Source organism: Rhinatrema bivittatum, chromosome 9 (assembly GCF_901001135.1).
Source record: "Rhinatrema bivittatum chromosome 9, aRhiBiv1.1, whole genome shotgun sequence".
NCBI lineage: Eukaryota > Metazoa > Chordata > Amphibia > Gymnophiona > Rhinatrematidae > Rhinatrema > Rhinatrema bivittatum.
Genome location: NC_042623.1, coordinates 95,800,760 through 95,825,825, shown reverse-complemented (window position 1 = coordinate 95,825,825; position 25,066 = coordinate 95,800,760). Strand labels below are relative to the sequence as shown.

At 44.4% G+C, this 25,066-nt stretch overlaps 1 long non-coding RNA gene across 1 annotated transcript in view; it reads left to right on the top strand.

The window, feature by feature from the left end:
• Nucleotides 1-23,327: 23,327 nt before the first annotated feature.
• Nucleotides 23,328-25,066, top strand: part of LOC115099526 — a 38,041-nt gene continuing 36,302 nt past the window's right edge. Inside the window, exon 1 of the long non-coding RNA XR_003858818.1 lies at nucleotides 23,328-23,495. This is a non-coding gene — a long non-coding RNA (uncharacterized LOC115099526). The remainder of the gene's footprint in view (nucleotides 23,496-25,066) is intronic.

Here is a 25,066-nt window from a genome sequence, read left to right as displayed (position 1 = left end):
GGCAGCCGGTGACAGACCACTGCTCAACAAGCCACACAAAGATGCCCCCACAGAGCCAGAGGGAAGATCTTGGCTCCGGAATACATTTATCCATTGAGACAGTTGAAGATGGACCTTCAGAAACTTCTGGGTATGCTTTAGCCTTGACCTTCCTCTTACCTATATCAAAGAAAGGTAAGGGATTTAAAAAGCAAACATTTTTAAGGCAAGAGAGGGAGTCGACAGAGCAACGTCTCTTAGCATGTGGTCATCTTGGAGCCAGTCTTAGGTTTAAATCAAAGATGATTTTTTTGTGCAGAACTCACATATGACAGACTCTCCCAATCAGTCAAGTTTAAAATTGAATTCAGTCTATGCTGAGAGCATATTTTAACTTTGCTTCGTGCTCACATTTTTTAGCCAGCTTACTTTTTTAAATTGTGCAGTATTGCATCAGCTCCATAGCTTGCACTAATTGAGGCACTTTCCAGAGTAATTTTCAGATGAACATTGGAATCTGCAAGTGTTAAAGTAATTCATTTCCCATGTTTATTCAAGCATTAGTTTCTCTGGTAATAAATGCTACAAAACTAAGCTACATAATTGTGTAATTGCTATAAAGTTCTGTTTTCAAAATGAGCAAAACAAATGCTGCAGCAATTGGTGGAGTTGCAACCTTACATTTTTCTGAAAGTATGGGATCTATTTTTGTTGTGTGCATTTTTTTTTTGGCTTGTCAGTTTCATCATGCTTCTGATTTAATCGGAATTGGCTTCTACTGGACCATGGAGCCGCAAATCTTTATTTGCAACTACTCAGGAATTTTCTCCATTTATTAACCTCCTTCCTGTCCAGGAGTTCGCATTGTGCAATGGCTGGGAATCTCTTCCCCTTCCATCACCCCTCTTCCCCATCAGGATGCTGTAACTGCCTCCTCTGCAACATCCCCATCCCTGGCTAGCACAAAGAGGAAATGCTGGGCATGTTGCGGTCCCGACCGCCTCTCCCATGTTCGGGGTCGGGTCCGCTTACCTTCGTCTCGGTCCACGGAGGACCGCGCCGGGTCCCCGGCCCAGTAGGCCACCAGGCCACTGCCTCGCCACGTGGAGAACGCCGTCCAGGCCGCCAGAGGCTCCACCCCCCTTGTTGCCTCTCGCGCGTGCGAGGAGGGCCCTTAAGTGCGTCCAGCACCCGGAAGTTCAGGATGGCCCCTTTTGCTCATGTCACGCCCCGGACCACATTTAACCGGCGTCCAGTCTCTGACTAAACGCCTTGCAATGAGGTTCTCTGAATACTAGTTGCCTTTCGTTCCTGTACCTGCTTCAGTGATGTTCTCGTTTGTCTTCCTGGTTTCCGACTCCGGCCTGCCTCAGTACTCTGCCTGCCTGCCTGCCTGCCGCCTGCCTCGATCCCGATTTGCTTCAGTACTCTGCCTGCCTGCCTGCCGCCTGCCTCGATCCCGGTTTGCTTCAGTACTCTGCCTGCCTGCCTGCCGCCTGCCTCGATCCCGGTTTGCTTCTGTACTCTGCCTGCCTGCCGGCCGCCTGCCTCAATCCCGGTTTGCTTCAGTACTCTGCCTGCCTGCCTGCCACCTGCCTCGATCCCTGTTTGCTTCTGTACTCTGCCTGCCTGCCGGCCGCTTGCCTCAATCCCGGTTTACTTCTGCACCCTGCCTGCCTGCCTCCTGCCGGCCTAGACCCCGTCTTGCTACAGGACTCTCTCCATTGGACTCTTGCCCTGACCTTGTCCACGGAGCTTTGGCCCTGTCTCTGTTCTGTCTCTGAACTTTCTCCTCGCAGCCTAAGTCCCAAGGGCCTGGGTCCCTATGGGCTACTCCTGGGGGGATTCCGGGTCCCGGGTGAAGTCCTACCTAGCCTCTGACTCCGCCCCCCGGCCTGCCAGTCTGTCAACCCTGGCAGCCCGGTCCAAGGGTCCACTAACTGACTAGCACTTCCCTTGAACGCTAACAGGGCATGGGAGGTAAACCTAGATCTCCTGCTTAGCAATGTGTAGCATTGCCCTTCAACTAGTGAGAAAAATGCAATTTTTAAATTTAGATATATGCACTAATAATGTGTGCATATGTTTGTAAATAGGACAAGTGTGCCAGTTTCATGGTTGCTTAAGTCAGGATTGTGCAAACAGAGGTGCATGAACAAGCTTCGGGGGGGGGGGGGGGGCACAGGATACTGCTGGCCATCATCATTTGAAAAACACAAAAGCTGGTGTGGTGAGCCTAACTCCCCAGAGGCTCTGGGAATGAGAAAGCTGCTCATGAAGGCTTCCTCTTAGCGGAAGGGAAGGGAGAGGGGAGGGGATGGATGGATGGAAATATTTCCAGTTCTTGTCCAGCTATGGAAAAAAAACTCCCAGAACTGTACAACCGTGTTGCAGCTCCAGTGGCTGCCATCAGCCTCAGGTGACGAGGTGCGGGAGAGAGACAAGTGAAAGGAGCTCAGTGTTACAGTGGGGGTGGGGTCCAGAGTGTCTCAAAGAAGCAGGAGGTGGAGAAGTTGAAAGCTTAAGCCTTAAGCTGGCTGTGACGGTTGTCTGCCCTGAGCCTCAGCTGAGCTTAGTAGCCATAAGAGGAATCAGTCCTTGGAGAAGCTCTGTCTCATGGAAACTCCATGCTGAGAGAAACAAGCTTAAGGGCATCAGTGTGAATGGTGGGGGAGGGGGACAGGGTGTCCTTAAGAGGCAGGAGATGGAGAAGAACAAAACAAAGACCTTTCACTGTTTATTATTATTATTATTTGGGTTCTCTTGTTATGTTTCATCCAAATTCTGGGCAATAGAAAAAACATGCTGCTGTGAATATTTCCTCCCTGCTCAGTCTACACTGGGGAGAGGGGGCAGAGGAAGAGCGTGAGAGGTTGTTGCGTTTGGCGATCCGCAGGCTAACCCCACGAACCACTGCTCTCACCTTCCAGGCTGGGTTCCAATCATGATAACGGGTCTCCATGGGGGGGATGCAGCCACTCACCTCAGCTGGCTCTGCTTCCACTTTGCAGTTATGTGCCACCAGCTTTTTTCATGGCTGGATGCCACCGACCCGCTGCCTTCGTGCCTCCCCTAGGCACGTGTGTGGCTGACACTAAGGAATTTAAAGATCCCACAGCGTGAAAAGCCCTGCAGCGTGGGTTGATGACATCACCTTCAAGACCTATAAAAGGCCTTCAGACCATGACCTCCTCGCCTTAGCAACAGGTCTCGCTACTTTTTAGTAGGGATGTGAATTGTTTTTTGACGATTTAAAATATCGTCCGATATATTTTAAATCGTCAAAAATCGTTAGGGCCACGATACAATACCAATTCCCCTGATTTATCGTCAAAAAATCGTAAATCGGAGGAAGGGGGAGGGCAGGAAAACCGGCACACTAAAACCCCCTAAAACCCACCCCCGACCCTTTAAATTAAATCCCCCACCCTCCCGAACCCCCCCCCCAAATGCCTTAAATTACCTGGGGGTCCAGCGGCACACTAAAACACCCTAAAACCCACCCCCGGCACACTAAAACCCCCTAAAACCAACCCCGACCCTTTAAATTAAATCCCCCACCCCAAATGCCTTAAATTACCTGGGGGTCCGTAGCGGCGGTCCGTAGCTTAAATTACCCCCGGGTCCGTAGCTAAATCGGGGGAAGGGGGAGAGCAGAAAATCTGGCACACTAAATCGTGGTGTCTTCAGCCGGCGCCATTTTGCAAAATGGCCACCGCAAAATGGCGGCGGCCATAGACCAATACGATTCGACGCAGGAGGTCGTTCCGGACCCCCGCTGGACTTTTGGCAAGTCTTGTGGGGGTCAGGAGGCCCCCCCAAGCTGGCCAAAAGTTCCTGGGGGTCCAGCGGGGGCCCTGGAGCGATCTCCTGCCGCGAATCGTTTCTGTACGGAAAATGGCGCCGGCAGGAGATCGACTGCAGGAGGTTGTTCAGCGGGGGTCTGGAACCCTCGCTGAATGATCTCCTGCAGTCGATCTCCTGCCGGCGCCATTTTCCGTACAGAAACGATTCGCGGCAGGAGATCGCTCCAGGGCCCCCGCTGGACCCCCAGGAACTTTTGGCCAGCTTGGGGGGGCCTCCTGACCCCCACAAGACTTGCCAAAAGTCCAGCGGGGGTCCGGAACGACCTCCTGCGTCGAATCGTATTGGTCTATGGCCGCCGCCATTTTGCGGCGGCCATTTTGCAAAATGGCGCCGGCTGAAGACACCACGATTTAGTGTGCCGGATTTCCTGCTCTCCCCCTTCCCCCGATTTAGCTACGGACCCGGGGGTAATTTAAGCTACGGACCGCCGCTACGGACCCCCAGGTAATTTAAGGCATTTTGGGGGGGGATTTAATTTAAAGGGTCAGGGTGGGTTTTAGGGGGTTTTAGTGTGCCGGGGGTGGGTTTTAGGGTGTTTTAGTGTGCCGCTGGACCCCCAGGTAATTTAAGGCATTTGGGGGGGGGGTTCGGGAGGGTGGGGGATTTAATTTAAAGGGTCGGGGTGGGTTTTAGGGGGTTTTAGTGTGCCGGTTCACGATTTTAACGATTTTAACGATACTCTAAACACCCAAACGGCGACGATACGATTCCCTCCCCCTCCCAGCCGAAATCGATCGTTAAGACGATCGAGGACACGATTCACATCTCTACTATTTAGTAATGCGAGTTGCTTCAGCGTTCTTCGTGATCCAATTCCTGTGTCCTCATCTTCCGATTCTTGTCTTTATCTTCAGTTCCAGTGTACTTGTCTTCATCCTTACAAATCTGTTTCATTTTTTTGAAGGGGTTAATACATATGTGGATAATAGTGAACCAGTAGATATAGTGGATTTTCAGAAGGCGTTTGACAAAGTCCCTCATGAAAGGCTTATAAGAAACCTAAAAAGTCATGGGATAGGAGGTGGTGCCCTTTTGTAGATTACAAACTAGTTAAAAGACAGGAAACAGAGAGTCAGATTAAATGGTCAATTTTCTCAGTGGAAGGGAGTGGACAGTGGAGTGCCTCAGGGACCTGTACTTGGACCGGTGCTTTTCAATATACTTATAAATGTTCTGGAAAGGAATGTGACGAGTGAGGTAATCAAATTTGCAGAAGATACAAAATTATTTAGAATAGTTAAATCACAAGTGGGTTGTGATAAATTGCAGGAGGACCTTGTGAGATTGGAAGATTGGGCATCCACATGGCAGATGAAATTTAATGTGGACAAGTGCAAGGTGATGCAAATAGGGAAAACTAATCCATGCTGTAGTTACACAATGTTAGGTTCCATATTAAGAACTACTACCCAGGAAAAAGATCTAGGCGTCATGGTGGATAATATATTGAAATTGTCAGCTCAGTGTGCTGCGGCAGTCAAAAAAGCAAACAGAATGTTAGGAATTATTAGGAAGGGAATGGTTAATAAAACGGAAAATGTCATAATGCCTCTATATCGCTCCATGGTGAGACCGCACCTGGAATACTGTGTACAATTCTGGTCACTGCATCTCAAAAAAGATATAATTGCAATGGAGAAGGTACAGAGAAGGGCAACCAAAATGATAAAGGGAATAGAACAGATACCCTATGAGGAAAGGCTGAAGAAGTTAGGGCTGTTCAGCTAGGAGAAAAGACATCTGAGGGGGGATATAATAGAGGTTTTTAAAATCATGAGAGTTCTAGAACAGGTACATGGAAATCAGTTATTTACAGTTTAAGATATTAGAAGGACTAGGTGGCACTCCATGAAGTTTGCATGTAGCATATTTAAAACTAATCAAAGAAAATTATTTTTCTCTTAATGCAAAATTGAGCTCTGGAATTTGTTGCCAGAGGATGTGGTTAGTGCAGTTAGTTTAGCTGGGTTTAAAAAAGGTTTGGATAAGTTTCTTGGAGGTCCATTAAATGTTATTAATCAAGTTGACTTATGGGTAGGTTTTTAAAAAAAGATGTGCAATTTTATAACATGTGCATGCCAGCGCATGCATGTTATAAAATCCAGGCTGGCACATGCAGGGGGGTAGATTTGCCCAGTTTATGTGCGACAACAAGATCGCGCTTCCACCAGTTCCCTCCCAGTCCGCTCCGATTAAGGAGCAGACTGGGAGAGAACTTTCCTACACCCCCCTATCTATCCTCACTCCCTCTTCCCCTCTCCTTCCCTACCCCTTTGAAGGCCTCTAGCTCCGCCCCGCCCCACCCCCTGGACTGCTCTGCCCAGCCCCGTATCACTCCTCCACACCCCCAGACCATCCTTTGGAAGAGACCTGCCTCTTGTGTGTATAACGGGGGTTACGCGTGTGACTGGGCCTCTTCTGAAATGCGTGCAGTGCGCTCAAGGCCCAGCCACATGCATAACCCCCCATATTCCCTGTGCACAGGGGATTAAAAATCAGGCCTTTAGAGAATAGTCACTTTTATTATTGGCATCAGTAGCGTGGGATCTACTTAGTGTTTGCATACTTTCCAGGTACTTGTAGCCTGGATTGGCCACTGTTGGAAACTGGGCTTGATGGACCCTTGGTCTGACTCAGTATGGCAATTTCTTATGTTCTTATGTCCTCTGTTCCTGTGGTCATGTCTTCAGTTAAGAACATAAGAACATAAGAAAATGCCATACTGGGTCAGACCAAGGGTCCATCAAGCCCAGCATCCTGTTTCCAACAGTGGCCAATCCAGGCCATAAGAACCTGGCAAGCACCCAAAACCTAAGTCTATTCCATGTAACCATTGCTAATGGCAGTGGCTATTCTCTAAGTGAACTTAATAGCAGGTAATGGACTTCTCCTCCAAGAACTTATCCAATCCTTTTTTAAACACAGCTATACTAACTGCACGAACCACATTCTCTGGCAACAAATTCCAGAGTTTAATTGTGCGTTGAGTAAAAAAGAACTTTCTCCGATTAGTTTTAAATGTGCCCCATGCTAACTTCATGGAGTGTCCCCTAGTCTTTCTACTATCCGAAAGAGTAAATAACCGATTCACATCTACCCGTTCTAGACCTCTCATGATTTTAAACACCTTCAGTTCTTCCATGTCTTCTTACCTGTCCACCTGTTCTACTCCTTGCCTTCCTGCCCTGCCTAACCGTCCTGCCTTCCCTTCAGATGGATACCTGGTATTGACCTTGTCATGACTTCTGGACTTTCCTGACCACTGCTTGCCACTGACCACTGCCTGCCTCTTGGACATTCTTGAACGTTGCCTGCCACTGACCTCTGCTTCCAGATCTATCTGACCTATCTCCACTTTCATCCAGCAACTCCAATGGATTTCACTACCATCATCAGAGACCACCGTATAAGACCTGCTGGCCCCAGTACCCAAAAACTCAACCCAAGGGGAACGTGGGCTGGTAAAGATGAAGCTCCAGTTTGGCCTCTACCTCATTCTGAAATGCCTGCTGTCAGTGAGGACATAAAGGGCTCCTCCCTGAAGGTTGTACCAACTTCACCTCAGTACAAGGGTCAATGACTTCAACAGGGGTGTGTGAATGAGTGGTTTGATCTGATATCTCTATGTGTATGGTGGTATGGTGTATTTCTCTTTGTGCCTATCTAGGTGTGAGGTATCTGTCTGTGTGGTATAATCTGTTTGCCTGTCTCTCTCTCTCTCTCTCTCTCTCTCTCTCTCTCTCTCTCTCTCTCTCTCTCTCTCTCTCTCTCTTTCTGTATCTGAATTTGATGAGGTCAATATTCAAAGTGCAGCCAGCACTATTTAGCCGGATAACCAGGACGTATGGCTAAGCAGAGGCCGCTGAATATTCACCCATGTTCAGCGGCCACTGTTTAGCCATAAAATTCCCTTCTAGGGCTAAAAAGGTAGCCACATAAGTTGTGGTCAGGCAATGGGAGGATTGGGGTGGAGCTATCCATTCAACTTATGCAGCTAACTGACAATATTTGGATTTAGACACATAAGTTGCACAGCTAAGCTAGACATGCCATAGAGCAGATTTAACCTTAGCCAGTTAGACTTATCCAGTTAAGCACTCAGTTATACACATATATTCAGCAGCTCAGTTATATGCATATATTCAGTGCCTAAGTTACTTAACCGGACAGTTTTGAATATTGACCCCGATAATATATCTAGCTGTGAGCTGTGTGTCTCTCGTTAAGGAGTGTCTGTGATTCTCTGCCTGTCTTTGGTGTGTTGTGCCTGTCTATGTGTGTATATCTCTGAGTATGATGTTCTTTGTAAGTATGATGCTATTTGTATGATGTATGAAGTATGATGTGTGTATGATGTATGATGTATGAAGTATGATGTGTGTATCTCTGAGTATGATGTTCTTTCACTGTTCTTTGTAAAGGCCATGCCTATATATATACATTAGTTGTAAGTTACTTGTAAACCGACATGATGTGCGAACGGTTGTCGGTATATAAAACCATCTAAATAAATAAATAAATGATGTAAAGTTGTATATCTCTTTTCTGTCTCTATCTGGTTCTCTCTGTGTGTGTCTCTGACTGGGTGTGGTGTGACCTGTGGTTGGTCTGTCTATTATGTTGAATCTTTCTCTTTGAGTAAGTAGTCTGTTGTGTTTATCTCTGTCCCTTTGGTTGTGGTAAGTATCTCTTTGGACCTGTCTGCCTATGTCTTACTCTTTGTTGTGGTCTGTTTACATGTGCTGTGGGTGTGTCTCTCTATCTGGTTGTGGAGTGTCTATGTATCTATGTGGATGGAGTGGTATACCTGTCTCTCTGTATCCTGGTATGGAGTTTCTATACCTGTCTCTAGGTGTGAGTGTCTATGTCTATCTCTTTGTCTCTGGGTATTTTATTTTATTTTTTATTTATTTGAAAACTTTTATTTTCCATTTCTTCCAACTCATTGTCCAGTGTGGTTTGTGCAATATACATTCATAAAAATATTGACATAAATATATAATATATACATAAAAAACAAAGTTTAAACAGCAATACTAACAATATATACAGTCCATATAAACCAAGCTCTCATAAAAATGCCTCATTTAAGGTATGTAGTCTTTACCTTTTTCCTAAAATTTTTAATATCCTTTTCCACTTGTAGCTCAGCTGGAAAAGCATTCCACAAAGTAGGACCAATGTATGAAAAAGCCTGAGCCTGCATTGTTTGATGCCAGAATTGACAAAAAAATGAGTTAGAGGACCTTAATGACCTTTGGGGAATATATGATTTTAGCTTATTGGCCCAGAAACATGAATTTTCAGCATAAAGAATTTTATGCACTATGACAAGAGTTTTGAATTTTGTTCTCCACTTTACGGAAAGCCAATGAAGATTATATAAAACAGGACTGATGGGCTATGTAGGCCCAAAGCCCCGAAGTAATCTGGCAACTGTGTGTTGTATCATCTACAACACCTGAATTTGACTTTTTTGTGATCCCTAAAACAATAATCTAATTGGCCAAACAAGTCTTCAAAACAGATCTGAACAGATCCTTCAATAACAGAGATTTTAAAGCCCTCAGCATCTCAAGTTTATTAAAAGCTGTCTTTGTGACATGGTTTATCAGTGCCTTTAAAGTTAACTTTGTGTGTAAAAGTACTCCCAAATTTCTTGCTTCAAAAGTAATTGCCATTTGAACTCTCTTATATTCTAAATTGGTTAGATTGTTCTTTTGAAGCCATCTTCCAACTCATGAGAGTGGCTTTTGATAAATGTAAAGCCATCCATTTTTGAAAAAACAATTCAGGAAAAATTCCTTTATCATCACACAGTATAAAAATTGAATGCCATCTGCATATATAAAATAATCCCGGCTAAGTGTTTTAAAAATATTCCTTAGAGAATGTAAGTAAATATTAAACAGAGCAGAAGACAGCACAGAGTCCTGTGGTACACCAGATGATAAATTTAGCCAAGTGGAACATGACTCATCAATTTGGACCGCTGCCTTCTGACCTGCAAAAATTATTTAAATCACGACAACACTGCATCACTCATATCAATTTGGTGAAGATGAGCTACAAGCATCTCATGATTAACAGTATCAAAAACCGCTGAGATAGCTAGTTGAACTAGTATACCTAATTCATTGTGTTCCAGTTTAGCATGGAGGGTATCCAGAAAGGAAAGTAATAAAGTCTCAGTGCTGTGTGCTTTTTAAATCCATATTGCTGGTTATCAAGCACAATATAGTCCTCCATAAATTCATCCGTTTTCAATAGTACACATTTTTTTCAAGTATTTTTCCAAGAACTGGAAGATTAGAAATAGGACAAAAGTTTGATATCTGCTCTGGGAGAAGAGCTGGGTTCTTTTGTACCGGCCTGGGTTTGATATGTCTATGTCTCTCTTTGACTTTATCTCATTGGTCCTGGTGTGCCTGTGCCTGTCTACAAGTTGATGTGTATCTATGTCTCTGTCATTCTGTGTATGGTATATTTCTGCCTGGATGTGGTGTGGCATGCTTTCTGCCTCTCTCTGTCATACTTGACCGTAGGCTTGGGTGGGAAGGGACAGGGAACAAGCCAGGAAGCAAGACTAATCAAAGTCAAAAAAATTTTAAATCAGCTTATCCTAACTGGTGTCTGTATAAATTGACAGTTTGCTTCTTTCAGTTGCTGGCTGGCAGTGTGATTGACAAACAATTCAACAGATGATTGGTACATGATAGATTGTGACACCAGGCTAAGAATCCAGGATACTTTTATGTGTATATGTGTGTCTGTGTATCTAAATAGATATAGATATAGATATAAGTAGACATATAGATATATATCATAGGATGTGCTGGTAACACTGCATATCATACATTTGGGATTGCAGTTTTGACTGAAAAGTACCACCACCCCCCCCCCTACTGCAATAACCAAGCAATGTAGAAATATTTTTTTTTTGTCATTTCTAGTACTAAAGCTTACAATTTGGGGTATTTTTGTTTATGCTTCTATATCCCATATTTCATTATCTACAGTTCATATTTTCATAATAATTTAATGAGAATGTTGTCATGAAACCTATCAATAATGATTGCTACATAAGAATTCACACTCAGTAATAAAAGTTTATGTTACAGTTCCAGCTCTGTGCAGCCTCCTCTCCTCCCACTCTGAACTGTATTTTCCAGCATGTCTCTCTGGTTTCAAGCCATAGCTATTTCTATAGTGTCTGCTCCACCAGGGGACCTCCATGAGCACACTCTCGTGGCTATGCAAGCTCCTCTTGCCTGCCTGCACCACATCCAGACTCCAGCATTATTTAATCCAGTCTGCTCCTTGCCTCAATGCTTTGGCATCAAGCTCTATTTGGCTCCTTGCACTAGTCACTTCTGCCTTGTGGCCTTCTCAGGCCTTTCTTTTATTTGGCTTGTGGCCCTTGGGCCTTCTGATTACAGCCTTGCTCTGTTTTACCTCATTGCCTCTGGGCCTTGTGATTCCAGTGTCTGCTTTGTGGCCATTCAGCTTTCCACTCTTGTCTTTGTCTTGTGGCCTCCAGGCCTTCAGCTCAGTCTGTGCCTAACCCTGAGGTTCTTCTTGGCCTCTTCATGACTCCAGGCCTCTCTCTGTCTCCCTAACCTTGGCCTACCTAGGCCCAGTCTAGCCTTGACTCTTCTCTTGACCTCTCCCTGTTGCTAGACCTCTCCCTACCTTGTCCCTAGGGCTTTTCTTGCCTATGCTGCCTTTGGGTGTTCCTGTTCTATGTTCTGTGTTGTCATTGTCCTGTTCTGTCTTGTCCTGTCTTAGTCTGTCCCTAGCCTCTGTTCCAGTTGTTCCAGTTTCACTCTTACCTGCACTCTATTCCAGTTGTTTCTGTTCACTCTTACCTCCACACAGCTCCAGTCTGTTCCAGTTCGCCGCATCTCAAAAAAGATATAATTGCGATGGAGAAGGTACAGAGAAGGGCTACCAAAATGATAAGGGGAATGGAACAACTCCCCTATGAGGAAAGACTAAAGAGATTAGGACTTTTCAGCTTGGAGAAGAGACGACTGAGGGGGGATATGATAGAGGTGTTTAAAATCATGAGAGGTCTAGAACGGGTAGATGTGAATCGGTTATTTACTCTTTCGGATAGTAGAAGGACTAGGGGACACTCCATGAAGTTAGCATGGGGCACATTTAAAACTAATCGGAGAAAGTTCTTTTTTACTCAACGCACAATTAAACTCTGGAATTTGTTGCCAGAGAATGTGGTTCGTGCAGGTAGTATAGCTGTGTTTAAAAAAGGATTGGATAAGTTCTTGGAGGAGAAGTCCATTACCTGCTATTAGGTTCACTTAGAGAATAGCCACTGCCATTAGCAATGGTTACATGGAATAGACTTAGTTTTTGGGTACTTGCCAGGTTCTTATGGCCTGGATTGGCCACTGTTGGAAACAGGATGCTGGGCTTGATGGACCTTTGGTCTGACCCAGTATGGCATTTTCTTATGTTCTTATGTTCTTATGTTCCACACAGCTCCAGTCTGTTCCAGTTCACATTTACCTCCATGCAACTTCAGTCCGTTCCTGAGCTTCAGCCTAGCCTGCACAACCTGCCTTGCTTCAGCCTCACCAGACTGCCCAAGCCCAAGCTCTAGCCATCATGCCATCCTATGCCACTCAGGAGGTGGTATCCACTATGCTCCGCCAGCATTGGAGCCTCAACATTTTATTTATTTATTTATTTGCTTTTGTATACCGACATTCGTAGGGGTACATCACATCGGTTCACATTGTAACAGAGGAAATAGTATGACGGGTCGTACTATTTTTACATTGTAACATTAATTTTTTAAATTAAACCTTGTAACATTTATGCTTTGTGCATAGGAACATTGTAACATGGATTAAATTATACATTGTAACATATATACATATATACATTCCTAAGGTAGGTGGGGGATGGAAGGGTTGGCGTAGAGAGAAAAGTTTCAGGATGGGGGGGGGGGGGGGCATTAGCAGAAGGACAGGAGGGCCAAAGATATTGGGTGAGGGAGGGAGGGAGGAGAGGGGTGGAGGAAGGGGGCGGATGGGCTGGGTATCAGGTGGGCAGGGGCGGAATAAGAGGGGGCAGGGGAGTGACTGCGGGAGGAGTGGGTACAGGGGCATGTACCAGGGCGGGCAAGTGCCGGGGGGGGGGGAGGGAAAGGGCGTTAGGTAGGGAGTTGGTAGGCTTTCTGGAAGAGCCAAGTTTTCAGTTGCTTTTTGAATGTTTGGGGGGAGGGTTCCAATCTGAGGTGGAAAGGAAGCTGGTTCCAGAGGGAAGGACCGGCTACAGAGAAGAAGCATTGTCTGGTGGAGGTCAGGTGGGCAAGTTTTGTATGTGGTATGCTAATGAGGCCTGTGTTTTGGGAATGCAGGTTTCTTTGGTTATGTTGTAGTTTGGGAGGGTCTTTGGACCATTTGATATTTTGGTTGTTGATGGTTTTGTGTAGTATGGTAAGGGTTTTGTATTGAGATCTGTATGTTATGGGGAGCCAGTGTAGTTCTTTTAGAATTGGGGTGATGTGGGAGGTACGGTTGGTGTTCGTGATGGTTCTGGCTGCGGCATTTTGAAGAAGCTGAAGAGGTTTAGTGGTGGAGGCTGGCAGTCCGAGGAAAAGGGAGTTGCAGTAGTCCAACTTGGATAGTATGAGGGTTTGAATTACTGTGCGGTAGTCGTAGTGGAATAGCAGAGGTTTGAGTTTTTTGAGGATTTTCAGTTTGTAAAAACCTTCTTTGATTGTCGAGTTGATTGGTTTTTTCATGTTGAGTTAATATTAGATGGGGTGATTTCCTAGAGGGATCTTTTTTCTATTTTTAATATGCTGCATTTTACGGGTTTTAAGAGATATTTTTCATTTTGTATCATGTATGTGCTAATATTAATTAATTAATTAATTAATTAATTGATTATATATAAGTCTGGGCCTCTGATTGCTTGCCATGGGTGACTAACAATGGTGGCAGTGGATGGCATAAACTACCCTCCCCCCATGATCCCAAATATATTCCCTCTCTATCCCACTCATATCCCCTCACTCACCAGCTCTGATGACAGTGGCATTTATTTATTTATTTAAAAATATTTGTTGCCCTCCCCTTGGGGCAGGGTACAATAAAACAAACATAAAATTAAGTACAAACAATAAAAATTTCAAAACGTAATAATGCCAGATGATAAAAGACATACTTTCAATAGGCGACAAGGCAGCTAAGAGGACACTATTATCACAGAGGGGTGCTCATAAACGATATAGAAGAGTGCCTTAAAAAATAAGAGTTAGCGAGGGAAAGCTAGCTGAAACAGATATGTCTTTAGAAGTCATTTAAATACTTTGGAATCTTTTGTTAATCTGATGTTTTTGGAAAAGTATTCCACTGGTGGGGCCAAAAATTGAAAATAATAGGTCTCTTGTTTCAGTAAGTCATGCAGATCTTGGCGATGGAACATCTAATACATATTGATCTGTAGAACTCGGAGCACAACTTGGAGTACGTATTCTTAATAGGGATGTGAATCGTTTTTTGATGATTTAAAACAATCGTCAGATATATTTTAAATCATCAAAAATCGTTAGAGCCGTGATACAATAACAATTCCCCCGATTTATCGTCAAAAAATCATAAATCTGGGGAGGGGGGAGGGCGGGAAAACCAGCACACCAAAACAACCCTAAAACCCACCCCGACCCTTTAAAACAAATCCCCTACCCTCCCGAACCCCCCCCCAAATGTTTTAAATTACCTGGGGTCCAGTGGGGGGGGGGGGTCCCGGTGCGATCTCCCGCGATCTCCCGCTCTCGGGCCACGGCTGCGTTAATAGAAATGGCACCGGTGGCCCTTTGCCCTTACCATATGACAGGGCAAAGGTAGCGCCTGTGCCATTTTGGTTCCTGTCACCTGACGTCACGAGTGCAGGAGATCGCTCCAGGATCCCCGCTGGGGGTCCAGCGGGGATCCTGGGGGGATCCTGGCCAGCGTGGGGGGGCCTCCTGACCCCCACAAGACTTGCCAAAAGTCCAGCGGGGTTCCGGGAGTGACCTTCTGCACTCGCGCCGTATTGCCATGTACCTGGTGGTCTAGCGGGGGGACCGGGAGCCATCCCTTCAATCATACCCTCGGTGCCGGTGCTGGTGCTGGAGGTTTCAAAATGGCGCCGATCGCCTTTGCCCTCACTATGTCACAGGGAGCGACTGTGACATAGTGAGGGCAAAGGCGATCGGTGCCATTTTGAAACCTCCTGACGATTGTTTTTTATCGGGCCATCGGCGCCATTTTTATCAGTGGTAGCCAAAATGGCGCCGATGGCCCGAGAGCGGGAGATCGCGCCGGGACCCCCCCCCCCCCCCACTGGACCACCAGGTAACTTAACATTTTGGGGGGGTTCGGGAGGGTGGGGGAGGGTAAGGAATTGGTTTTAAAGGGTCGGCGTGGGTTTAGGGGTTGTTTTAGTGTGCCGGTTTTCCCGCCCCCCCCCCCAAATAATTCCCATGCCCTATTTAACGATACAATACAAATGCCCCTGATGATAAATCGGGGGCATTTGTATTGTATCGTGCACTCTAACGATTTAGAACGATTCTAAAATTATCTGGAGATAATTTTAATCGTTCAAAAACGATTCACATCCCTAATAATCATACGTAAATTTCTGTACCAAATAAGAAAAATAGGCATCATGAAATATTTACACATTATCTTGTTAGATCTAAGCATGAAATTTTCTCCTGCAGCAGTGTAACTAAAATCTTGCATGTCAATTTATAGGGATCAAAGAAAAGACTGTGTTTGCCTGTTTGGGGGAATACAATTTATGAGATTACAATTTATGAGAAAGAATATCTAAAAATAAACTCTAAAAAATGAAAACTAATCTCTTGATTATTAATTTTGTTCAAGTCTTTTTTTTTTTTTACATTTAATGTTATCCTGGAGAATGAAGGAATGTATTTATAAATCCTCAGAAGCTTCTTTTAAAGTTGCTCCTTGTTTTATTTTGCTCTTATAGCTAGACAAAAGAAAAACCCAATGGAAAACAAACACTTTCTGTAAAATGTTTTATACAGCTTGGTCCAGAGCCCCATGACAGCTTTAAGAAGGAATGAGTTTGCCTGTCTATTCCAAAATGTCAAAGGGGAATAGAAGTCTCAGTAGTCTGGCAACGGGATACAGATCCTTTCAACTGTGCTGCAGGTTTTAGTTCAGTGTTGTCCCAGATCTAAAAGACTGGCAACCGGTAGATGAAAATTCTTACTAACTCACAACTGTTCAGTGACCTAAGTGAAAAAAGTGACCTCAGAACAATTTTTAGTGATTAGATGTTTTCATCAGAGAAAAAAAAGCGCAGGGGCTGCATGTTCCATATTAAATAAAACTGATACTTAAACCAGGAGTGAGAAAACCTTCTGAGCCATGCCCCCCCCCCCCACCCCCATCCAATCAATTGGTTGAGCCTTCCTCCCTAAATTGATTTAAGTTATATATATTTTTTTTTCTTATGAGGCCAACATTCAATAGGCCATTTAGTGGATATCTTATCCAGTTACAGTTAGCTGGATAACATATCCCATGTATTCAGCAGGATAAACATCCCCCTGAATATACATATAGGAACTCAAGATAAGTACAGATTACTAGTACTATTCTGCTCTTCTTGAGATCAAGATTGAGAGAGAATTGTGATTGATATTGAAAGGAGATTCTCTTACTTTAAGGTTGCAGAATGAAAGAAATTTTATGAGGAATTAAAAATTATAAATAACAAAATTTGGTAAGATTTAATGAAAACGAAATAAGAAAAATAGCATGAACACATCAAAAACAGGATAGTACATATTCAGCAGTAGTCAAAAAGCAAGGCAAGGTTACTACTGCTGGTCAACCTACTGGACAATAGTATTTACCAATGTACTTTAACATTATCCTCTTCTTTGGTATTTATGGAAAATATTTTCCCAATAAAACTAGTCCCTTATTAATGTTTTAAACAATACAAGTAAGACAATGTAGAATTTTTTTACCAAGTTTGTTGCAGCAAGATTCTACATATTATGTAGTGGATTTTAAAAGTGCTACGCATGCCATAGCCGAGAGATAGGCGCGAGATGCGGTCCAGCGTGCACCGCACAGATTTTAAAAAAAAGCGCGAATACACGCAAATCTCCTGGTATGTCGACCAATTAAAAAGTTCCAAAAAGGAGTGAGCTCTGGGTAGGGCACGGGCGGAGCATTGGCAGGCCAAGTCTGTTACATGAAGTGTTCACATAAGTACTTATGTTCACAAGCATGCGCCGGGATCCCCTGCCACGTAATTTTACTTCTGCTATGGATGGTGTGCAAGTAATAAAATAAAAACTGGGCTAGTCAATGGGGTTTTAAGGGTCAGGGTTAATAGGGTAAAAGGGAGGCAAGTTAGCTAGGGGGTTCAGGAAGTCCTCGCTTTTACTGGGGCAAACTGGGAATTAACTGGGGAAACAGACAATTGTGTCAGCGTGTGTATCTACTAAAATCCCCTCCCCCATTTATGAGCTCGAGGCGGCATTTGAGCAAACATATGCACATCAAAATAAAGTCTTATGCACATGAACATGTGTATAGCTGATTTTATAACACTTGCACATATACGCATGTATGTTATAGAATTGCTGCATCCATGTGCACAAGCCGGCAAACACGTGTACATGTGCGCACGCACGCGGGTCTTAAATTCACCTCTCTATGCTCATTAATATATAAACATTAAAAAAGTTACTCATGTATGAAAATTGGAATACAAAATATAAAGGATGCATGAAACAAATATATAACTCTGGCTTTCAGCCAATTTTCAAAACATTTCGAAAAACGCTTCAAGGTCTATATTCAGGCACAGTCTGAATAGCAAAGTTAGCTGGATAAACATATTTAGCTAACTTTGGAGGCATATTTAATAGTGAATCGACACTATTGAATATAACTGGCTATGGAGGTCATTTATCAAAGTGCTATATGGCATTTTCACATGTGTTAAGGCATTTTCACATGCAAAAAATGCCTTAACGTATGCAAAAACGCCATTAACGCATGCGAAAGCACCATAATGTTTGGTGTGATGCAAATGAGAGGATATTGGGGTGGGAATTTTGGCCAAGTGGGCTGGGCTCTTAATGTGAATTTTAACTACACCTTTATCATTTGTGTTCCTGGAGAGCCAGCCAAGCTATCAGGGCCCTCCTGGGGAGGGAGAGGGAGAGGGAGAGAGAGAGAGAGACTGAGACTAGCCATAATGCCATCATGCTAGATAGGTATTTATATCTCTATGGAAGGCTCACCTAATAACTTGAGGTGAGGTTTAGGTATTAGTGTAGGGGTTAGAGGCCACTTTGACATTCAAAGTGAGATGTACAAACAGAACAATGCTCTCTTGTGAAGATCTGATGACCTTCGGAGTGAGGAAACTCACCCAAAGATGAGATTTGTGCAATGTTCTCTCAACCTAGCTTGATGTTTTAAACTTTGCAGCTATTAGAATTGTTGGCTGTCTTTATACACAAATTTCTGTCAAAGGAGATGATAAAAGGTCCATGAAATGTTAAGATTTTATGTGCTAAAGTATTTCTGATATTTTCTCTTTAGGCCATGGAATATATTTGTTGGAAGTAAATAAACATTTTTCAGTAGTTCTTCCGATGTACAAATGTAACGTCCATATAGTAACAAATGTGGTTTTCACTTTTTCCTATTTCCTTTCTTTTTAGAGCTTAACTGTACTTTCAAAAATTATCATGAGCATTTTTCCCAATCTGAAAATTTGAAGTGGTTAGTTAAATGGCCAAGGGTCAAATATATTCACCTTTTTTGCTCTAATTGGAGCACAATTTTCACTAGTCCCTTCCTTTTTCGTAGCCACTAAAGACAAATTAATGTTTGTTTGCATACTCTGCAGGTACATTTCTTCCATTTCATAATAGTACCAAAACTGTTGAATTTTGTACTTTTTATTCAGCTTGTTTCTTATCTATAGCAGCGGTTCTCAGCTGGTGTGTCACCAAGCACTGGTAGGTATGTCGCGCAATTCCTGGTCTCCTGCTGATTGCCCCCAACATGCCCCCCCCGAGGAAAGCCCCGGGACTTACGCACGTCCCGGGGCTTGCATGCCGATTTTGCACAGCCTTGCCTATTCAACATAGGCTCGGCGAGCGCAGGGGGAACTTGGGGCAGATTTTCAAAGGGGTACGCGTGTAAGATTAGTCTTTTGCCACATACATATTGTTGCGCCTGTCGGTCGCAGACAGCTGCAACCTTTGCTGCTCACCTCTCTTTTCCCTGCACCATCTATTCTCAGAGCCATGGTGACCTCATCCTGCAAACACCGCCTTCCCCGGCCTCCTTGGGATGGCGTGGGCAATTCCAACCGCCATCTTGAATCGGGGATTACCTAGGGCATGCGTGCATGCACCAGGCCCTCTCTTATTCATGTCATGGCGGGAACCTCGGGGGCGTCCCCTCCGCATGATGTCACCCACCAGAAGTATTTAACCCAGCCAGCCTATGCTTCCTATGAGTTAGCAAGGACTTCCTTCCTGCTTATTTCACTCCATTCAGAGACGCTTTGCTTCACTACTTGAATTGCTTCTTCAACTTCTGGACATAGAACATCTTAGGTACTCGCTACTCAGGGGCCTTGTTACGTTCTGGCTATCCACCTTCCTGCCTGGAAATTCCTGTTATCCTTATTCGGGATCCTACCAGTTCAGCCTTGTGAGTGCTACTATTGCTTCCACCATCTTGCTGACAGAACCGCCAGTGTACCCCGTGCCTCGGGCCACTACCATGCTCATCCCAGCTACCTTTCTACACTTCGGAGTAAGTTCCATTATCTACTTTGCTCTGCTGATCTCCTGCACCTCTCTGAACTACTACTTGTTGATCCTCGGCATACCCCGTTCTGCGGGCCACTACCGGATCTACCCTGAGGGGTGTCATCAAGAGAGGAGTTTCCTGGCATACCCTGCTCTGCGGGCCACTACCAGGGATATCATCATTGAGCAGCCTTACTACTCTGGACTATGTCTTCTCTTCACACTGTGGGTGCCACCCAAGATTCCAGTATAATAAAGTCTCTCACATCTGTGTCTGTCTCTGCTGAGGCCACTCCTATCGTAGTGAGTCCCCACAGGGCTCCACCCTGTGGGTGGAGTCAGCTCTCACTATGATCCAGGGTCCACGACCGCACCAGATTATAACACATACATGAGTCTAAGGTCCAATTTGCATATCATGACTGCTACAGAACTTTTCCAGAGTTTTCTCTGGCTTCAAGTCACTGAATTTGATGATTTTTCCTTTCCTTGGTGATGTGGAGGTTCTAGCAGGGGAGAACCGCTATATATATATATCTTTGACCAAAGAAAGGTACTTCTATTGGAAATGGTCAGGACTCTAGGGATGTGCAACCAAAACGTTTTCGTTGCATTCGTTATACGTATTCGTGGATGGTCGATTCCGTTTCATGCGGAAGTATGGAGAATTCCATACTTTGTCGATCTGTCAATATGTTTCCCAGTTCCCATTAAAGTCAACGGGGAAAGGATTTCCTAAATAAAAATGTAAACCCCACACACTCCTGACCCCCCCAAGACAGGGGCTACCGGTGCCATTGGTCAGCTCCTGTCACATGGTCACCGGCACCATCTTGTGCTCCTACCATGTGACAGGGGCTGACCAATGGCACCGGTAGTCCCTGTGACATAGTATGGGCAAAGGCTATCGGCGCCATTTTGAGTCCTGGCATCGGAAGTCCGGCGTGCAGAAGGTCGCTCCGGGACCCCCGTTGGACCCACAGGGACTTTTGGCCAGCTTGGGGGGGCCTGCTGACCCCCGCAAGACTTGCCAAAAGTCCAGCGGGGGTCCGGGAGCGACCTTCTGCATGCCGGCCATTCGATGCCAATACTCAAAATGGCGCCGATCGCCTTTGCCCTCACTATGTCACACATAGTGAGGGCAAATGTGATCGGCGCCATTTTGAGACTCAAAATCGCCATCCGATGCCAATACTCAAAATGGCGCCAATCGCCTTTGCCCTCACTATGTCACACATAGTGAGGGCAAAGGCGATCGGCGCCATCTTGAGGGTCCGGGAATCATTTTGAGGGTCCGGGAATCAAAATGGTGCCGATCGCCTTTGCCCTCACTATGTGTGTGACATAGTGAGGGCAAAGGCGATCGGCGCCATTTTGAGTATTGGCATCGGACGGCCTGCGTGCAGGAGGTCGCTCCCGGACCCCCGCTGGAGTTTTGGCAAGTCTTGTGGGGGTCAGGAGGCCCCCCCAAGCTGGCCAAAAGTCCCTGTGGGTCCAACGGGGGTCCCGGAGCGACCTCCTGCATGCCGGCCATCCGATACCAGGACTCAAAATGGCGCTGATAGCCTTTGCCCATACTATGTCACAGGGGCTACTGGTGCCATTGTTCAGCCCCTGTCACATGGTAGGAGCACAAGATGGCGCCAGTGACCATGTGACAGGGGCTGACCAATGGCACCGGTAGCCCCTGTGACACAGGCTATCGGCGCCATAATGAACCGGCAAACAAGTGCAGGGATGGCTTCTAGCCTCCCCGCTGGACCACCAGGGAGTTTTGGTAAGTCTTGGGGGGGTCAGGAGGGTTGGGGGTTTAAATTTTTATTTAGGAGGCCGAATAAAACAGAAATCTGTTTAATACATGGGGAGTCGCGATGCGTTTCACCTCCCCACGTATTTAACACATAGCAAAAAATAAGTTGCGGATTACAAATACGTGGAAAACGGATGCACATCCCTATCATCCTCATTGATCAATCACACAGCTTCATGAGGGATAAGCATTGAGTGGTTAGGAAATAAGGGAACACCCATTCACTCACCTACCCTGTGTCCATCTTAGGGCCTCATTTATAAAGCTGCATTAGGCTGTTTCTGCAGTAAATGCTGTTTACTGCACAATAAATCACCTAATGCAGAGATACTATGTGGTATTTAATATAATACATATTAATCTGCCCCTGGCATTGCAAGTATGGTAATGAGCTGATTAGACTGCAAATGCATGCTAAATAGCTCATTACTACCCTAATACATGTAAATCAAACAATGCAATTTGCCTCCAAAATCACAAGCTGCATTATTTGATTTGAGGTTAGATACTACTCAAGAGTTGTAGTTAACTGCCCCAGGAACATTGGGGTGCTAATCCATGCACTGATGCTTCTGGAATCATACCTTAAAGGGGCTGATGGGCCAAACTAACACCCCCAAGTGTGTAAAAGATCTCAGAAGACCTCCATAGACCTCCGTCCTACCCCATTCTGACTCACCAAAGTAACCCTGTTGGTTTAGTGGAGGCCTGAATACCTCCTATACTGTGGACTCAATGGTGGCCATTTTCCAATATGGCACTGGCTGGCTGGTAGTTTGCCTTCTCTCCATCACATGATAGGGGCAGCTGATGCCATTTCAAAAAATGCCTTCCCCCTCGAGATCACTAAAGTTACTTTGGTAAGTCTCGATAGTCAGAGGGTTGGGGCAGGTTCTTTACCCAGGATTTTTAAAGAGAAAAATGTTTTACAACTTTGTCCACTTCCAAGGCTGGCAAGAGGGGGACAGGTTAACTATGGAGATCCTCAGAGTCTTTGATAATGTTTTTGGAGGGGGGGGGGGGAATTTAGTTTCGGCTGATCGATTCCTTTAAGGAATTGTGGCCCTACTGTATCAAACTGCCATTGCACGGAATTTGTGGGCGTAGAAAAGCTGTGGTACTTTTCCTGGTGGCATGTTATTAATTGAAAAAATACTGTGGGTTTTACAAAGCTGCAATACTATGTACTAAGTACTGCAGCTTAGTAAATTGCACAGTATTTTCCTCTCTGGGAGATATACCACAGCTTAGTAAATGAAGCCCTTAGTGATCAATGAGGGACCTGCAGACTTTAGCCTATATTGGCTGTTTGAAAATTACCCTCAGAGCCCCAAGTTTATGCATATAATTTGGCTTTTGAAAATTACCCTGAGAGTTGTGCAGGGAAAAGTATACCTGTGACTCATTTATGAATGTACTTTTTCCCATACTCGCAGTAGACATTCCATGAAGTGATATGACGGACAGTATTTACTCACATACTTTCAATTTTTGAAAGTACGTGTATAAATGTACATGCAAAAAGTTACACCTGCTCAGGAATTTTCAAAGTCAACTTATGCAAGTCTTATTCTACTCCCATTAATTTTGAGCAGATTTGTTGTTTGTTGTATGTATATATATATATATAAAGTTGTTCTGTTCCTGCTTGTAAACTAGTGTGATGTCACAGGACTACAAGCCCCTATAATCCTGTAGTCTTCTTTTTGTTGGCCCTTTATGGTCACATGTTTCTAGCCCCACTGATTCTTGGCACTTCCTATTGGCTCATATTCTGGTTTACCTGCTGGGAAACTTTCAGTGCGTGTATATGCTTTTGAGATAAAGGAGAAAGAAGCAAGTGGCTTCTCATCTCTACTGTTCCTTGGAAAGGTATTTTCTTTTTACCAGACAATACATATACAATAATTCAACATAAATCTTCAGTACAATTCCTAAAGCAGTCAATGCTCTGAACCTGAAATTAACCTCTTCCCTTCAAAACCACAACCAGTAAGTTATATGTTTTGATTACCTGTTGGAATAAAACACTGTTGGAATTTAGGCAAGGTGTCTTCATTGGAGATTCAGTACCTGGTTTAGCTGAGTGCATGAGTGCTGTGAGATCATGATAGTAAAAAGAAAAGCAAAAAGAAATCATAGAGTCTAAGAAGATTCAGGAGGGATATAGCACCAAAGAAATAACTCAGTGAAACATTGTAGTTGGTTTAAAAATTGCATTTGTGAACGTAACTGAGAACTATGAGGGTTTATTAAAAACAAACTGTAAGAATTAGAAAGAATGCATGGCCATTGAACCAATTCCTATGGCAATAAATTGTTACATGTTGCATTTTGAGCTTTCAGCTCAGTTCACGCTGCAGAAAGTTGTTATAAAATTTCAAGTGACTGTAGCTCAGAGGAATTAAAGTAAAATCCTGTGCATAGTGCATGCTCAACTAAAGGGATGCAAGTAGAATTAGCCCTAAACCAGCTCTCAATTGCAAACCAGCTGGGGCATAAGGGATTATCAAAAGTGTGCATCTTGTTTGTAAAAGAGCTCCTAGTCAACTATAGTCACAGCCCCCATCTCTCACAAGCTGGAAATAATTCTCACACAGAGCCAAGTTTCCCACACCAGCTACAGAGCTCAGAGAAGCAATGTTTAAACCAAATAGCTGAGCAAGATGAGCACCATGAGCAAGGTGACAAGTTAAATGCAACACATGATACACTGAGGGTGGATATAGAACCAAGAAAGTATATAAATTATCTTAGAAGGCCTGGGAAAAATATAATGCAGACAGGAAGCAGTGCCTCTCTGAGTTAAGTGAAAGATGGCACAAAGTTGAACAGCTTATATCCAAGGTCTCTGCACACCTTGAGCATCATATAGAGAGCTATTGCAATTCAGTTTTTATGAATTTATTGCAGAAAGACATATTAATTTTTTAACAAATATTAACACTGAAGAATGACTAGCTCAAAGAGGTATGCAACAGGCCACAGATGTGGCATGCCAAAGTATGGTAGCAGAGACCATTAAGAAGGCAGAAATGGAGAAGGAGCTTATAAATACAAATCGGCACAATGCTCTAGTGCTTCTAAGCATACATCAAGGTCTTCAAGAACAGCAAGGTCAGACAAGACAAGCCATTCAAGCTGGTCCATGACACGTTCAATTGCTCTTAGAGTACAAATGAAGGTCCAGGCTGCTCAAATGCATTCTCTTTATGGGGAACAAGAAGCCACACTAATATTAGAAAAGATGAAAATAGAAGAAGAGGGGAAGGAGGCAGCTGCTAAAGCTGGTGCGGCAGAAGTTGCTATAGAAATGCTGCAGCAAGAAAAGGAAGCATGTGCCCTTGAGGCTCAGGTTAAAGTTCTTGAAGCAGTTATAAGGCAAGATGGCAGGGAGAACCAGCTTAGCCATATCACCTTCGAACACCCTGCTCAGCATTATAAAGGTTATGAGATGGCTCATTCCCCCTCACATTCCAGTGCAACAGCACAAGTTGACCCAGAAGAATCCTCAAAAGTTAAGGAAGCACATCCTTCTTCACCAGGGTCTATTTTGCCTGATA